Genomic DNA, 12059 nt, shown 5'->3' with positions numbered 1-12059 from the left:
AGAGAAAAGTCTAAGGCCTCCTTTGGTTTGGAGGAATCTTGTAGGATTTGTAGAGGATATGTTTTTTGTAGGAAAAATTCCTATGAAGACCTTTGGTTTGTAGGAATGGATTCCTATTCCTATATAGGATAGGAATCAATCCTTCACATTTCAAAGGGAAAAAAATATTAGCCTAGATTCAATGGAAAAAAATCCTATACTATGAATCAAGTGACATCTTTTTTCTTATAGGAAGTGAGATACATGCGATCACACTTTCTATGATTTTCCTATTCCTATGATATTTCCATCCTATGAACCAAAGGAGGCCTAATTGTTTTTCAGTCACTATCAGTGGACCAGCCGCCACAGTGCATGCCATGTAGGCGTTGTAGACGGCAACGAATGAAACTTTTTTTAACCTAGTACAAATGCAAGTGTTTATATACATGCGCATACATTTACCCCTTATGAATGCACATGCACGCATCCTATTCCTATGAGCATCTCCGAAAGACTGAGCCATCATATCATCTTGAAATTTACGAATTCACCGTAGGCACCTCGTCGTCGATGAAAACGTCTCCTTTCACTGAATGCACATCGCCGGAAATCCTGAAATAAATCCAGGAATAAATACGAGCATCAGGACTTGAACTCTGATGGGCTGGGGATACCATAGTCTCTCTAATCATCCAACCACAGGTTTGTTCGTGCTTTGAATGAAACTTGCATCGTAATTGCACCACAAAAAGTTTGTGCACCAATTTTTTTAACTTTAAGCATTAAAGTGCTCATTCTATGCAACTTGATGTATCATCGGTGTGTGTGTGTTTTACGAAAAGATCAAATCTATTATAAAGATTCACCGGAAATATAAAACACCACAAGCATAATAAAAATCACATCAAGGTCAATGGACCACCGAACGGCAATTGCCGCCGCCAGACGAGTCGCCGACGCACCCTGTCACCGCTCTCATACTGAAGCCGGCCTGACCTTGTCGATGACAACTGAGAAGTCTTTGTGCACGTGCGCCTAAGGAACAACGCCTTGGAGCCGCAGTCATCTCCGTTGAATCTTTGAATAGATCTAAAGAACTTGCCACCAAATAACATCGTTGCGTACGCAAGATGACAAAGCCTAAGCTCGCCGTCCCGAGAAGCTGGCAAGGATCTACGCTGGAGCTGCGTCTAATCCATCCCAACGGACGAACTTAAGGAGGACAAAAACCTATTTATCTACCTAGCCGGATTCGAGGTACCAGAAATCCCCTCCCCGACACCGGCCGCCGAAGCGGCAGGCGGAGAGGAGGCGAATCCACGGACTCGCCGGTGAAGAGTGAGGGGAGGAAGGCTTTCCCTAGTCACCGGTGTATTTGTCTCTAAATTTTATTATGTGATGTTTTGTACTTTTGGTGAGTATTATAATGATCCGCTATTCAAAAAAGAAAAACCAAACCAAGAAAATCATCAAAAATTAAAACAACATTGCACTTCTTTGGTCTTTAGTACTCCAGGGTATAACTGGTCAAAGGACTCGTGCTTCATGGGCGGGCCCAAAAGCATGCGTGCTTGGCACGTCACATGCTTGGCTCGACACACGACAAGCCTAGGGCTATCCGTGGGCTGCGAGCTAAGCCGAGCCCCCCTTTTCTTAGAACATCCGAAAACCTAAAAAAAAGGTCTAAAAAGCCCAAATAAAAAAATAGCACGTGGGTCGCCGCCACACCTGGCATGCCAGGCCGACACGTTTAGCTAATGTATCATGCTTGGGCCTCGAGAAGAGGCACACGTGCTTGTCACGGCCCACGATCACGAGAGCTATATCTCGCTTATAGTCTCGCCTCACCTAAAGTATCTGCAGGTATGGGTCGACCCATTTAACGCGTTTTCTCGCCGGTTCATTCACTAGTTTGTTCACTCGGCTACTGGGCATTTTTGTTCGTTTTCTTTTCTTTTCTTTTTTGCTTTCTTTCAATTTTCTTTTGGTTTTCTCACTAGTTTACTTTGTTCCCCCAAAAAAGAAAATTAGTTTTTTTCCTTTTCTCAATTTCCACTGCATTTTTTTCTCTTTTCTTTGTTTCTTTCCTCGGTTTTCACTATTTTCCTTTTCTTCCTTTCTTTATTTCTTCATTTGTGGTTTTTATTTGTTTTGCTTTATTTCCTCATCGGTTTTCAAGCTTTTCTTTGGGTTCTTTCTTTGTTTGTTTCCAAGGTCTTTATTTTTTTCTTTCCTCCGGTTCTTCGGTTTTCGTTGTTCTTTCTTCATTTTTATTTTTAGTGCAACACATGGCTACATTTTTTTACACACATTTGCACATTTCACGTATGGATCAAGACTTCTTTTATACGTTTTAATATTTTCCAAATGCATGATTAATATTTTTTCTAAATACATTTGATGAATACTTTTTTCATAAACATTGTAAATTTTCGGTATATATTAGGAACATGTTTAAATACATATTTAAAATCTTTAAAGCATATAATTAAACTGTTTTTGATACACTGTCATATTTTTCTTTAAAAACGTGTTTTTCTTTTCAAAATTTCAAATACACGTTCTACGTTTTTATCATATACATCACACACATTTTTTACACGTTTAACATTTTTCTAAATAGACAACTAAAATTTTAATAAAAATGTGTTTTTCTTTTCAAAATTTTAAATACATGTTCTACATTTTTTATATAAATCGTGCACATTTTCTACACCTCTAACATTTTTTAAATATACAACTAAAATTTTAATAAAAATGTGTTTCATGACTACTTTTTCCATACACATTTTACATTTTCAATATATATCAGGAACATTTTCTAATACATGTTTAAAATTATTGAAATATATGATTAACATTTTTGTATCAATTTTTTTGTTCAATTGTTTTAATACACGTTTTACATCTTTTTTGTATACATCAGGAACATGTTTTTGTACCCCGTTAACATTTTTTAAATAGATGATTAACATTCTTTGAAATAATTTGTATATGAGGACTACTTTTTCCATACACATTGTCTTTTTGGCATATATCATAAATATTTTCTGATAAATGTTTAACATTTTTTTTTGCATGGTCAATTTTTTTTTCAAATTCCATATTTACATTTTTTAAAATACATTATCAACTTTTTTCATACACGTTTTATATTTTTTGGATAATTTTTCTGTATATGTAAGGAACATTTTTTTCTATATGTAGTTCATAGTGGAATCTCTAAAAGGTTTTATATTTAGGAATGGAAGGAGTATATTTAGAATATTTGGTTGTGTAAAAAAAGAAAAACAAAAAGCAGAGAAGAAAACAAAAAAGTGATAGAAAAACAGAAAAAAAAACGAGGCTGAGACCTCCCACGAGCTGGCTCGGCCAGTATGGCGCTCCCTCAGGCAAGACCAAACTCACGGAATACTAGAAGAACGCCCGTGCGTTGCAACGGGGCCACATTAATTTTAAGAGTTCAATATTAATTATGTTAATAATACATTTAATATTCTCATACATATCAAGTGACACTGGCGACCTTTTTTGTCAATTTTGCAACGGGCTCTTTATACATATTAGACAACTCGCTACTATTTAAACTACAACTATGGCTACCAATATATTTTTGTCAATTTAGCTCAGCAATTGTGCCTGGCTTAATAGACTGCTTTGCATTCACCCCCTCAGAAGACAGAGAGAACCAACTCAACATGTGAGAAGATTAACAGAAATTTCATTTGTATGGCATGAACATATAGCAGGAGCACCAACACATAGATCAGCAGAGAGCAGAGCACAGCATGCACACACTCAGGCCATCTATATCATACACACACAGCAACGCACACACGCATCACGCTGGCATACACATACAGAAAAGCAGGCACACACGCATCATGCGCATTGGCCGGTGCGACGCACGCAGAGCAAGTACGTACGCACGGAGAGCAAGCTAGCAAGCACGCACGCGTCCAACCCCGCCGCTGCATGCGCTGGCAGAAGGTGAGGCAGCAAGGGAGACTGCACATTGAAGCTGTCCATGCAAGGCTGGAGGTGCTGGGCCGGCGACGGCGGTGTCGGGACGGCGCTTGATTCGTTCCCGGTGGCGTGGAGCTTGGGGCGGCAACGCGGCGATAGCTAGTGCTCGGGGATGGGGGTTTGGGGCGGGGGCAGTCGACCCGATGGCTGGCGAAGTTAACGGGCTCGGGCGGCTGGAAATTCGGCGGGCGGCGGCGACACAGCGCGAGGATGGGACAGGCGGAAAACCTAGCGGGCGTTCAACTACCAATACCCACGCCTTTTTTTAGGGGAATTGCTTGTGAAAATAACGTGCGACGACGACTTAGCGAGCGGATCCCCTTAAAAAAGACATAGCGAGCAGATTTCCTTAAAACTGGTAGGAATGGATACGATTGATGACGTTGATAAATAGTGGTGAATGTTGGCCTAATTTACTATCATCATGCATGGAAACGAATCATCAAGAAAAAGAATACTTCCTATTACTACACTCATAGGAAGCTTCCTAATCTCTGCTACCAAACAGTTTCTGCCCAAACAAGGAAGGAAAATTATGGACGTGATTCGGAAGGAAACAAACGTTATGAAGATTAATTAATTTAGATTTGATCTTTAGAGATTGATTGTGATTGATTCTTTTACATAAAGACATTACTAAATAATTTGCGTCAGTATGGAAAGTTCTGATCCGTTCAGTTTTTTTCGTTGTGTGAGAGGGTGAAGTGAAAATAAACCGATGAAGTGGGGGAGGCGACGAAAAAAATCTACGACGGTTAACCTACGAAAAAAAACCGAACGAAAGTGGTGGGACGAAAAAAAACCTGGAAGCGAGACTACCAACTGCTCCATTAGGAGTAGAGATCCTGACGGACGCTCGTTGCGGCAGAATGTCAAGCGAAACGCACAGAGGCGAGCTACCTAACGATCAAGATGGGCCGGCCCAACTACGAGATAGTACTCGCGCTACAGTATCCGGTTTTGGGTACTTTCTCGAAGGTTCCTGACCGGTTTTGGGAGAAGGTTCTTGAACCAGTTTTTCACTGATTTTTCCTTTTTCTATTTCTTTTTTTCTTCTGTTTCTTTATTACATTTTCCAATTCCTTTTTCATCTCTTTCTATTTCCTTTTTGTTCTTTACATTTTCAAATTCCTTTCTGTTTCTTTTTTTCCTTTTTTCTGTTTGTTTTCTTTCTTTGGTTTCTTATTTCATTTTAATTTTCTTTTCTCTCTTTTTTCAAAATATTCAAATTTTGTTTGCCTTTCCATAAAATGTTCAGTTTTTAAAAAAATGTTCTCAGAATTCAAAAATTGTTCTCATTGCACAAAAAAGTTCAAAACTTTCGAAAATTAATATAATGTACCAGACTTCAATTTTTTGTTCACGTTTTCAAAAAATGTTCGTGCTTCGAAATTTGTTCGGGATTTTTCAAATTTGTTCTATGTTTTAAAATTTGTTCTCAATATTCAAAAAATGTTCGTGCTTTAAGAAATTATTCGCGCTTCTAAATTTGTTCTACATTTCAAAATCTGTTCTACGTTTCAAAATTTGTTCTCAAACTCAAAACAAATGTTCATGCTTTAAAAAACATTCCGCGCTTCCAAATTTGTTCTCTGTTTCAAAATTTCTTCTCAAGATTTAAAAAATGTTCATGCTTTAAAAAATGTTAATGTTCAAATTTTGTTCTTGATTTCAAAATTGTGTTCTCTTAATTCAAAAAATGTTCGGGATTTTTAAAAGTGTTCATTTTATCAAAACTTTGTTCAAGATTTTTAGTTTTTCTTCTAACATTTTCAGCAAACGCGAACAATTTTTGAATTTTTTAAAATTTTGAACATATCCAATGTTTAAGGTTTCTAGGTGGGGGTGTTAGATATGTAGTACTCACTCCGTTCCTAAATATTTGTCTTTCTAGACATTTCAAATGACTACTACATGCGGATGTATGTAGACATATTTTAGAGTGTAGATTCACTCATTTTGATCCGTATGTAGTCATTTGTTGAAATGCCTAGAAAGACAAGTATTTAGGAACAGAGGGAGTAGATGATATGTTAAAGTACGCGCGCTACATATGACCGAAGGTCTGCTCAAAGAAAAAACATACGTATGACCGAAGGAGTTTGTTAGCTCGCCTGGTCAGCGACAACGGTATACTAGCTCCAGGTGGAGGGTCATTTTAGGTGATTTTTTCGCTGTTTCGTCGCGACGATGGGCCGGCCCATTCGGGGGCTGTTCCTGTGCGGCGCGTGCGAATCGGACGCAAAGAGCGGCGCATAGGAGGTCTCCAAACCGCGCCCGCACGTTTATGGGTGGGCCGGCCCAGAGGACCAGGTCTGCTGCACGGATCGTTCTTCCTTCCCCTGCCCCGCTGCCGCCGCACCGCCACCTCCACCGCCGGGGACTCTTGCCTCCCATCCCAGCAAAGCCCTGTTGCTGCTGTCCAATGGCTCGGAAGGATCTCTCCCGTCGCCGGCGGGCCTGCGACGATGACCGTCTCAGCGCGCTCCCTGACGACCTGCTCCTCCTAATCCTGCGCCGTCTCGACAGCCGCACCGCACACGGCGCCGCGGCGCTCTCCAAGCGCTGGGCTCACCTCCCCCGGGAGCTCACCGCCCTGGATCTCAAAGTGACCGACACACTGCCACAGCGCTACCGCCGATGCCTCCTCCGCCGCGGCGAAGCCACGAGATCGCTGCAACTAGCCCAGATTGCCAGAAAGCTAGAGGATATCGCCGGGCGGTACCAGCGCCGCGCCATGCGCTCCATGGTCGCCTCTGTCCGGAGCCTCTTGGCCAGCGGACTTCACCGGCGTGTGAATAGGCTATCGCTCGAGATCTTCGAAGACAGCACCTCGGCCTGCATCAACAGCCTTATAGTGGAAGCCGTCGACTCCTGGGGCGTCCAGGATCTCGCGGTCGTTGCCACGCCGACCGAGCGGACCGTGAACACGCCGCCGGCCTACGATCTCCCCCATGGTCGCATCAGCAGAAAGCCAGGCGAGTCTCGCCTGCAAAGCCTCAAGCTTTCCAACTGCTTGCCCCCGCCGCTTGAGGGGTTCACCGCGCTCACCACGCTCGTCTTGCAAGACTTGCCCAGATCAACGCCGGCGGCCGTCTACCGGAGGGTGATTGCCGCGTGCCCGCAGCTGCAGATTCTGCACCTCATCCGCTGCGGGTACAAAAGCAGAGCCTTTGCACTGATACTCAACGCACCCATGTCAGGAATCAGGGAGCTTCTATTGGACGGCCCGTTGATGCTAGTTGAGATCCGCTCTCTCCCGAAGCTCCAGAGCCTTACTGTTCTGCACGCCAACCTTCTGTTGAGCTCCGCCGCCTCCCCTTGCCTCGAGCATGTGAGCTTCGTCTTCTCCGTTGATCAAGGTTCTTTCCGGTACAACTCGAAGCTGGACTGCTGGAGACCATCTCTGTCATCCTCATGCGGTTCTTTCAAGGCGCCGCCGGCATGACGGACCTCGCCCTGCGGATTACCGGGCCAGGTATGTGGATCGCCCTGAAGAATCCGGTCTGTCAAATGGCCAACGTAAGGAGGCTGCTGATTGCGGACGTGCCTTCCTCCTGGGATGTCTCGGGCTCAGGGCCGCACCTGCTCATCGACGCAGCACCATTGCTTGAGAGCATCCACGTCCATGTTCCCAAACCCGAGGAGGAGCCGTGCCGGAAGACGCCGTGGCCGCCCTCGACCGCGCGCCACCACCGCCATCTGAAGGAGCTGGTGGTCGTCGGCTTTCAGGGAACAGAGAGGCATCTTCACCTTGTAAGGTACGCCGTGGAAGCGTCCACGGCGCTGAGCCGTGTTGCTCTGTTCAAGCATGGACATGTCAGGGAGAAGGAGCCCTGCGGCTGGGAGATGGTGACCCTGCGAAGCAAGTGGAGTGACGAGGAGAAGCGCGCCGTTCTGGATAGAGTCTGCTGCCCCACCGCCCAAATTGAAGTGGTGCTAGGTTGAATTCAGTCTCTGCAGTGTATGCAGGAAATTATTATTACGCTTCTGGGATTAATTCGTGTTCTTCGAGTAAGGATGATCGATGTTTGTCTGGTTTCTGGATTTTGCTAATAAGTGAGAAGAAGAAAATGAAGGTTGTGTGATGTAATCTGTATGCTATGTAACTGAAATGTTTCCTGCCTTACTTGCTGCTGTTTTGTACTACCTCATAGCGAGGTCGATATGAGACGGCCATCCTGAAATAATCAAAGGTGGTCTGCAGGCATCAGAAGGCAAGGTACCGTTTCTCGCTCAACTCGTTTGTTTTCTGTAGTACACTGTTCTTATGCCACCCATGCTTTCTTATAGGACCTCCAGTTTACCTCAGTTTATATATGCTTTTACTCCGGAAAAGAATATAAATCACGTTTGCGCTTTCAGCTTATTAGATAGATAAATCTTTGCCCTGATTAGGAATTTTATGTTCTGCTCTTTGCATGTCTAGATGAAGTAACACGTCTTTGTTCCACGACTCGGAGTCTGTTACTCCCTGTACTACTTTGGATCACATCAGTTGCTAATTAGTTGATGAACGTCATATATTCCTTGGTCTAAGATGGCATCTGGTGCTTGAAACTGCGGCTGTACTAATAAGGTGAGATGTTAATTTACGTTTGCAGAATCACTTTAAGTTTCATTTGATTATTCGAGTATCAGTATAAATGTCTTATTGCATATTGCCAGATGTTTTTGTATCACCTTTGCTGGATACACCATAACTGTAATTTGGCCTGATGGAGTTCTCTCATTTTCTATCTCATACTATACTAGATGTGTTCATGTGGTCGCCTTGATTTTGGCTTTCGATAAAGGACTGAACTTAGTTTTTGTGCTTCAGGCCATTGAATATCTAGCAATATATTCATCTTCGGCAAGCAGCTACTCCAAACTCCATCTCTCCAAACGGCATAGGATAGCCTGATGTTTCATGTGCTCTCTGAGTCAAATTGCAGCTCGTGTCGCCTATCCATTCTTCCCTTGCTTTGGTAACTCCACCAACTTGCTGCCATGTATTGTAGATTATGTAGAGAGTTTGTTGTTTCCATGAAATCACCAAGATTGTGTCTAAAAATCTGAAGCCTGTATTCATTTGAAACAATTCACCAGTTTATTGGCGCATTTAGAGGGCTAATGTCTTTCATTCAGTCACTAAGCTAGAGTAATAATCCTAAATGTAGTAGCCATCCAAAAAAACAAGCAAACATCAGTAGATAGGCGGTCTGAACGCCATGGGCGTAAAAGCTCCTCTCGGGGCCTGAAAGCCATAGCCATAGAAGCCCCTTCTGAACGCGGTGATCGAAAAGAAAAACTGAAATGTTTCCTGCACTTACCTTCTGCTGCCTTGTATTGCATAGTGAGGTCAATATGCTGGAGTATCATGCTTCTTTTGCAAACTTGGGTGCCGCAATCGCTTCTTTATATTTCCCTAATTGCTATTTTCTGTACACAAGTTTCAGCAGCAGCTACCTTTATGAGCAATTGAGCATTGTTGCAATCGTTGGTTGGTATCTACATTACTTTACATGTTTGATTTATACTCCGTCTATCGGTGGTCATCCATGCCTAGAATCTGGGCATAGATGTTCTGAACTTGAGAAGTGATCGGAGTGAAATCTCACATGTCCCAAGTTGCTAAATGTAGCTTCTTCTGGAGGACGGAAGATCCCCTGTTTTTTTACCAACAGTTGAACTGTGCTTGCAGTACAGATGCGCGCATCCTAGTTATTTGGCTCTCTGAAAACTTGTTTTTTTTGTGTCATCGTTGTTTTTTAAGATAAAATCACAGTTGAGCAAGCTGCTTCGTCTCCGCCTTGCTCAGGTACTTTTTTTTTGAAAAAAAATTCGAACTTTATTCATTAGAAATAATCATTACATCGTTTATGAGGATTGGTACAATTGCATTATGTGGTTCCTCGAACCAATCAGAAATGAAGGAAAATCTAGCAAACTTGGCAAGTTCATGAGTAATTTTATTTGCTTCTCTATTACAATGCTCGAATCTAGAAATAGGAAAATCGCAAGCTAAGTGAAAACAGTCATAAAAAATTGCAGCTGCTGCCCCCGACGATTGTCCTCCTTCGTTCATGGTCTCAATCACCTCCATATTATCCGAGTTAATAATTATGCGATTACAACCCGTCCTTTGCACAAGCAATAGGCCGAATTTTAACGCCAAAGCTTCAGCCATCAACACATCTGCACACCAGTCAATCTTACCATTTCCCCCACCGATGAACCTATCTTTGTCATCTCTTAAGACCACGCCGATCGTACCCCTGAGAAGGTCGTGGTCAAAAAAAGCATCAACGTTAAGTTTAACAAATTCCGTCAGGGGGCTAGACCATCCTCCTCTTTTCATGGAAGCCTAAGGCAAGGAGGCATTAACAAAATTGGCAGTGAAAGCGCGTATCCCCATGGATATCTGTTGTGCATTCTGAGTGGTCTCATTGTGTACCAATTTGCGCCTTTCCCACCACAAGTACCAGGTTGATATGGCAATCATGTCACGCACATTTCGAGTGCCCATAATACATAGTTTCTGATCCGGTAATGAAAGTAAATATTCCAAGACTACCTCACCCGCATAGTCTATTTTTCAAGCTCTGTCGATAATATCGTCCATCGTGTTCTCCAGACTTCTTTTACTCTGTCACATAGAAACAACAGATGTTTTGTGTCTTCTGGCCCAGATGAGCAGGCAGGACACTCAGGCGAGACTTTCACATGTCTATTAGCTAACTTAACACGACACAGAAGAGTGTCGTGAAGTGTACGCCAAATAAATATTTTAACCTTTGATGGACACGCAAGTTTCCAAATCCTCCCCCAAATAGGATTGACCGTGGTACGTCCCATCCCATTGGTATGTCGTAACTTGCTGAAGGAAATATGCCCTAGAGGCAATAATAAAGTTATTATTTATTTCCTTATATCATGATAAATGTTTATTATTCATGCTAGAATTGTATTAACCGAAAACATAATACATGTGTGAATACATAGACAAAAACAGAGAGTCACTATTATGCCTCTACTTGACTAGCTCGTTAATCAAAGATGGTTATGTTTCCTAACCATAGACATGAGTTGTCATTTGATTAACGGGATCACATCATTAGGAGAATGATGTGATTGACTTGACCCATTCCATTAGCTTAGCACTTGATCGTTTAGTTTGTTGCTATTGCTTTCTTCATAACTTATACATGTTCCTATGACTATGAGATTATGCAACTCCCGTTTACCGGAGGAACACTTTGTGTGCTACCAAACGTCACAACGTAACTGGGCGATTATAAAGGTGCTCTACAGGTGTCTCCGAAGGTACTTGTTGGGTTGGCGTATTTCGAGATTAGGATTTGTCACTCCGATTGTCGGAGAGGTATCTCTGGGCCCTCTCGGTAATGCACATCACTCAAGCCTTGCAAGCATTGCAACTAATAAGTTAGTTGCAGGATGATGTATTATGGAATGAGTAAAGAGACTTGCCGGTAACGAGATTGAACTAGGTATTGAGATACCGACGATCGCATCTCGGGAAAGTAACATACCGATGACAAAGGGAACAACGTATGTTGTTATGCGGTCTGACCGATAAAGATCTTCGTAGAATATGTAGGAGCCAATTATGAGCATCCAGGTTCCGCTATTGGTTATTGACCGGAGACGTGTCTCGGTCATGTCTACATAGTTCTCGAACCCGTAGGGTCCGCACGCTTAAAGTTCGGTGACGATCGTAATTAGGGTTTTTGTGTTTTGATGTACCGAAGGTTGTTCGGAGTCCCGGATGTGATCACGGAATGACGAGGAGTCTCGAAATGGTTGAGACATAAAGATTGATATATTGGAAGCCTATATTTGGATATCGAAAACGTTCCGGGTGAAATCGGGATTTTACCGGAGTACCGGGGGGTTACCGGAACCCCCCCGGGGGTTATTGGGCCTACATGGGCCATAAGGGAGGAGAGAAGGGCCGGCTAGGGCAGGCCGCGCGCCCCCTCCCCCCTAGTCTGAATAGGACAAGGAAGGGGGGGGGGCGGCGCCCCCCTTTCCTCTTTCTCCCTTCC

General features: G+C 43.1%; 1 pseudogene; it reads left to right on the top strand.

The window, feature by feature from the left end:
* Nucleotides 1–6433: 6433 nt before the first annotated feature.
* LOC119297666 lies at nt 6434–7964 on the top strand (annotated as a pseudogene).
* Nucleotides 7965–12059: the final 4095 nt, after the last annotated feature.

This window comes from Triticum dicoccoides, chromosome 5A (genome assembly GCF_002162155.2).
Source record: "Triticum dicoccoides isolate Atlit2015 ecotype Zavitan chromosome 5A, WEW_v2.0, whole genome shotgun sequence".
Taxonomy (NCBI): Eukaryota; Viridiplantae; Streptophyta; class Magnoliopsida; order Poales; family Poaceae; genus Triticum; species Triticum dicoccoides.
Note: the sequence above shows the minus strand (reverse complement) of the source record. Positions and strands in the feature narration are given on the sequence as shown.